This window comes from Periplaneta americana, chromosome 16 (genome assembly GCF_040183065.1).
Source record: "Periplaneta americana isolate PAMFEO1 chromosome 16, P.americana_PAMFEO1_priV1, whole genome shotgun sequence".
Classification (NCBI taxonomy): Eukaryota; Metazoa; Arthropoda; class Insecta; order Blattodea; family Blattidae; genus Periplaneta; species Periplaneta americana.
In genome coordinates this window covers 144,901,356-144,907,803 of record NC_091132.1, presented here as the reverse complement: position 1 = coordinate 144,907,803, position 6,448 = coordinate 144,901,356, and the positions used below count along the sequence as shown (strand labels likewise).

Below are 6,448 nucleotides of genomic sequence, written 5' to 3'. Positions count from 1 at the left end.
TAACACATTAGCAATATAAATATTGATGTATGGATTTGAAAATTAGGCACTGATGCGCTCCGATGGCTGCATAGCGGAAATTACTCTAATTACAGTTTTTAATCAAGAGTGAGGTATGAATTAACAGTCATGTTTAGTACCAAACACTAACATTCATTTTCGTACATAGTCTATGTGTTTTTAAACATAAATTTAATAAAAAACTGAAATAACAAATACAATATGGGTATGAGTTCCAAAATATTTTGAAATGTAAGCAAAACAAATACCGAAACAGATACTAAATTGCATAAATTAAAGGAAAAAGGTAACTCTGGGTTGCCGAAAACCAGAGAGGATAGTAGGGCCTATTTGATTTTCGTAAAATCGAAACGAATTTTAATTCCCTATTACTAATACAGACATAATAATTAATAATATAGAGATTATAAGTCACGAAAAAATTTTATAATGGTGGTTATTATTAGACAGTGAATGCAGGATGACTTATCTTGAATGTAGGTGCACATTTACTATATATATATTTTTTTCACACCATTGCTTCAACAGTTTTTAAACGTAAACAGACGACGTCAACATGCTACTGTATCTCCGTATAGTCAGAAGGAAAAGAAAAATGAAGTACTGTAGCACATACCTCGTCATTATTGATGAAATTATTAGCGTTGAAGTAAACGACGATATATTCTCGTAAGTTGTCGAAGCTGAATCGTCTTCGCCTATCGCTTAAACAGTTTTTGTATCGAGAGAATTTCTGAAGAAAACCTCTAAAATGGGGATCACTCAATTTCTTTAGAGGAATATTTGCACTGAGCATCATGTTGCACATGTCTTTGCAAAATGTTTCGTTCAGACCCGCACAACTAAATGATGATGGTGATGATGATGATGATGATGATAATGATAATGATGATGGTTTCTCAGATTTCATGTCAATGCATTTACTGTGCGATGTACTGTTGCAATATTTCTCTATAGCCTGAGTTGTTCTGATTTTTATTTTAATTTTACATACATTACACACGATATTGCCTTCGTAATACATAAAATGTCACTCCCATACTTAATTGCACTTCGTGTCTCTGAGCGAATTGAACGTTTTGCCTTCGACATTATGAATGGACAAGCACAACACTATTCAACGCGTAGTAAATACTTGAGCAGCATAACACAACTGCACACATTGCGTTGCAATATTACTATGAACGGACCGGGGTTCCTTCGTTCTGTACGTTGCTGTACTCGCCAGGTACACAAAAGACGGACGACGCGGCACATGCCATATACTCTGATACGAACCAACTTCACTTTTCCTTAAGTCATCCCGCATACACTCTCTGGTTATTGTGATGATGATGATGATGATGATGATGATGATGATGATGATGATGATGGTGGTGGTGGTGGTGGCGGCGGCGACGGCTATGATGACGACGCCTCTTCTATTAAAATACGTTAAAATCCAAACATAAGAACGTTCCCGACTTCAAAGCTAGTTTCTCAAAATAAATGATATCATCACTTATCATTTACCCACCTTAACTTGAATAATTTCAACGTTCTCATAATAATAATAATGATAATAATAATAATAATAATAATAATAATAATAATAATAATAATAGTAATAATAATCCACCGATACTATCACCTGCTAAGGTTGGATGAGAAATGGCTGAAAAATTATGCCTCGCTTAGCCCCTCCACCATTTACATTAATACTTCATTTCGTTTTAGTCTTGAAGATTCTATTCAACTGAATGTTAATTGAACCTAAATTTAATGAAATTACAAATTACATACACATATTTAAAATATATAGTTTGCACCTAACGAGCAAATGCTCGTGCTAGGGACAGTTTCAGTTACGTAATATAATACTGGGCACAATGGGGAAGTTGAAGGGAACGTAGAAACCCTCGCCCGTGTCCTTTTCGCTTACACCGCCTTACAGACAAACGCACAAAACCAAAAACTTAACACACTAGAACAATACGAAATATGCAGACACATTAAAACACACCCTAATCAAATTCTCAACACACAGATCAATTTCAGAACACACACACTATTTGACTCCACTTTTCAACACGCAAACGCACCCCTACAAAAGGCAGCGATGTCGAGATGACGCCGAGAGCTAATAGGTTCTGATGATGGTGTTCAGTATACACCGAAACAGCTGTAAGCCACACGTGCTTATATAATTCATACTAGTAAGTTTTCCATTTAATCAATGAATTATAATTATTCAATTCTTATACTTTTGAATATCATTAAGAGGTGAATATTTCGAAATTTGGAATGAGGTATTAAAGTTGTGTAAAGTTGTTCATTCCATTCTGCACATCATATTTGTGCGAAAAGAGAGTTTCTTTGATTCAAAGGATTTTCTTTTTGATTGAAATGCACCATTAAAGTTGTGTAAAATTGTTCATTCCATTCTGCACATCATATTTGTGTGAAAAGAGAATTTCTTTGATTCAAAGGATTTTCTTTTTGATTGAAATGCAAAGCAAAGACAGAAATAAACTTGATGAACGCTCAGATTTACGACTCAAGTTAACGTCATTGAGCCCAACATAGCTACGCCAACTTATTAAAAAACGGCGGCACAACTATCACACTAGTTCCACAGTCTAGTATATACAGTCACGAAGCTTGAGTTTATGAGGTTACTAGGAACAATAGACTGTGCAGGTACCATTTCGCATTGTCTGTAATGACGCGATAGTAGCGATCCTAGTGGTTAGCAACTATCTATGGATGCATATTTACTACGTATTGAGCTTCGGGACTGTATATACTAGACTGTGCTAGTTCGGTGAATATAGAAAGTTATATTTTTAATTTTAGCATCTGGTTAATTAAAATACTGTAATATATTTAGTTTTTAAAATAAAATAGGAATTGTTTTCAAGTGTACTAATTTATTATTATTATTATTATTATTATTATTATTATTATTATTATCATTATTATAACTATTATCATTATTATTATTATTATCAATAATTGTCTTATTTTTTATACTTTGTTTGTCTCATTTATTTTGACCTGCTGTTCACTTTTTATTATGCTTTTTTCATTCTTTCTGTATCTTATGTCTGATTTCTACTTACTTGTTGTTTACATTACATTATTATTATCTTATTCAGTTTTGTGTGTAAAATTGTAGTGTGAATATACCTAAAATCTTGATTTGCATAATACATGTCACTGTTCGTGAACAGAAAACCACAATTTAAGTCACACGTAGTTAGTGTGCACTCGATGTTGGTTGCTTGACGGTTGTCAGCCCAATTTGAGGTCTGTGGATATAAGAGGGAAAAATTGGATCGGTGTTAGGTAGAGTTCCCGGGTAGCTCAGTGGGAGAGCGTTGGTACGTCAAACCAAAGGTCCCGGGTTCGATTCCCGGCCCCGGAACAATTTTTCCCTTGAAATTATTCAAATCAACTTTACAGGGAGTTATACCTGAAATCTTGATTTGCAAATTGTAGTGTACTTTGTAAATTTGTAGTGTTTCTTGTAACGCAGTTTTACTCCTGGTTGAGGGCTAGAGAAGGCCGTGTGGCCTTAACTCTGCCAGGTTAAATAAACCATTATTATTATTATTATTATTATTATTATTATTATTATTATTATTATGAACTTTTGGACCCAATGAAGTTTAATATCCTTCTAGTGGGTCACGGGCCTAAGAAAATTCAGAACCACTGATTTACATGGATGGATGAATGTATGTGTGGGATGGAGGTTGTGGTAGTGAAGAAAATTAAAAATTTGTGAATGTGTTTCACTGCCGAAATCCAGCTTCTTTTCAAGGTGTATATAGGTGCTTCGTGAAAAATTAGATATGACTTAAGTACTTCTACAAAATCTGATCACTACACCCTTTTGGTAAGGTGTGAAATGCCGGGAATAATTTCCTTTCAGTTCCTCAAGCATAAACAGTTTAGTTGTCTGTGAATTGACAAAAGAACAGTATTAATGTTATCTTGAGCCAATTTTTTATGAAAATATTTTGAAGATTCTAACTGCAAGTATCTGATGCTTCATTTATTTTATCTTTTACCATGAGGTGACTCCGGCGGCTGAAGTGCGGTTTCTCCCCTGCCCCCAAAGCAACCAACGTCTCGATCCTCAATCATCCACCAGCATCTCGCCCCCATCCCGCGCCCAAGATCCTGATATTCACGAACTCCGTTTTCGTATAGAAACATGGCTGCCTCCGAGATAAAAGGCTCCACTTGCCAAGTATTCCCTTCTCTCTCTGTCGCTTCTCTAAAATGTGAGTGAGAGGGAGCGAGAGCGCTATATTGGAAGCGCCAGCCACGCGTGCAGCTGCAATCAATATCTACGTCTCGTATAGTTATCCCCTCCCGCGCCGCGCCGCGCCTACTTCGTAATTTCGACCACGAGAACTTCCCGCCAAGTTCCACAAGGCGTGTGCGTGGATTATTATAATATTACGGCATAGGTAAGTACTTACCTAATAAATACCAACAGCTTTGTGCGTATAAAATTTCGAGAGCTCTTGGTATCAGGGAATGTTTCGCTTGAACAGCTTTTAACGCACATACATCCATGTTGCAAATATTCTTAAACAAGACAAAAGCGGCATCTACAACAGGCATTGAACTTATCGTAACTGATCTGTTAACATAACACTACGCTACTTAATTTTTAAGCCACTGAACGTAATGACTCTTTTTCGTACATTTTTATGCGCATAGGGCTGTCTATCCTTAGTAGGCCTATGATATTTAAATTCAGTCTTACATTTTTTATATGTATGTATTTATTCACACTGCAAATGGGTATATACCCGGTGGCAGTGGTAACTAATTACACTCAATAATGACAATTAATAATAAACACAACTAATAAAAACAATAATTAATAATAATAATAATAATAATAATAATAATAATAATAATAATAATAATAATAATAAAAGGAACGGGTTACATCAGCTGCTTGTCTATGCGGATGACGTGAATATGTTAGGAGAAAATCCACAAACGATTAGGGAAAACACGGAAATTTTACTTGAAGCAAGTAAAGAGATAGGTTTGGAAGTACTGTAAATCCCGAAAAGACAAAGTATATGATTATGTCTCGTGACGAGAATAATGTACGAAATGGAAATATAAAAATTGGAAATTTATCTTTGGAAGAGATGGAGAAATTCAAATACCTGGGAGCAACAGTAACAAATATAAATGATACTCGGGAAGTAATTAAACACAGAATAAATATGGGAAATGCCTGTTATTATTCGGTTGAGAAACTTTTATCATCCAGTCTGCTGTCAAAAAATCTGAAAGTTAGAATTTATAAAACAGTTATATTACCGGTTGTTCTGCATGGTTGTGAAACTTGGACTCTCACGTTGAGAGAGAAACAGAGATTAAGGGTGTTTGAGAATAAGGTGCTTAGGAAAATGTTTGGGGCTATGAGGGATGAAGTTACAGGAGGATGGAGAAAGTTACACAACACAGAACTGCACGCATTGTATTCTTCACCTGACATAATTAGGAACATTAAATCCAGATGTTTGAGATGGGCAGGGCATGTAGCACTTATGGGCGAATCCAGAAATGCATATAGAGTGTTAGTTGGGAGGCCAGAGGGAAAAAGACCTTTAGGGAGGCCGAGACGTAGATAGGAAGATAATATTAAAATGAATTTGAGGGAGGTGAGATATGATGATAGAGACTGGATTAATCTTGCTCTGGATAGGGACCAATGGCGGGCTTATGTGAGGGCGGCAATGAACCTCCGGGTTCCTTAAAAGCCAGTAAGTAAGTAAGTAAGTAAGTAAGTAAGTAAGTAATAAGTAAGTAATAATAAAATAATAATAACAAGGAGCATCCTAAATTAAATGAAGCATGGTCACTTAAAATAACATTTAAAGTAAATCTAATTTGTGTCTTATCCCTAAATTCGAACTAAGACCCACGAGTGTGACAGGTTCATACCTGCACAAGTATCTTTCGGCACTACACTTATTTCGCTGTCAACTCACTCACTGCACTGATTCTACCTGATTTCACTCACTGCACTGATTCTACCTGATTTCACTAACACTTCTAACCATTCCACTGTTCAAATACTTTGCACAGCCACTTCACTGACACCAACACACTTCACTTACACTATAGACTTCACTGACACTATATGACTTGCTTGCAGCATTCATCTTGCAAATGTTTTCATTACAAAGATGGAACAAAATTTAACATTTACTTAAGTAACACGCATTAGACTTAATGGAGCTTTAATTACGTTTTAAAACCTTTGCATTTTTATAAGCTTACGGTGGAGCTCCGAATATTCTCGTTAATTCGTTCCACTAAACTGCAACGGTTATCGAAACGACGATAATAGAAACATTTAAACTCATGCTTTTGCAGCAGTTCTTTCAGAAATTGAAATCTTCCC

At 35.5% G+C, this 6,448-nt stretch overlaps 1 non-coding gene across 1 annotated transcript; it reads left to right on the top strand.

Moving 5' to 3' along the window:
- Nucleotides 1–3,355: 3,355 nt before the first annotated feature.
- On the top strand, nucleotides 3,356–3,427 carry TRNAD-GUC (transfer RNA aspartic acid (anticodon GUC)). The gene has a single exon. It is a non-coding gene; the product is annotated as a tRNA-Asp (tRNA).
- Nucleotides 3,428–6,448: the final 3,021 nt, after the last annotated feature.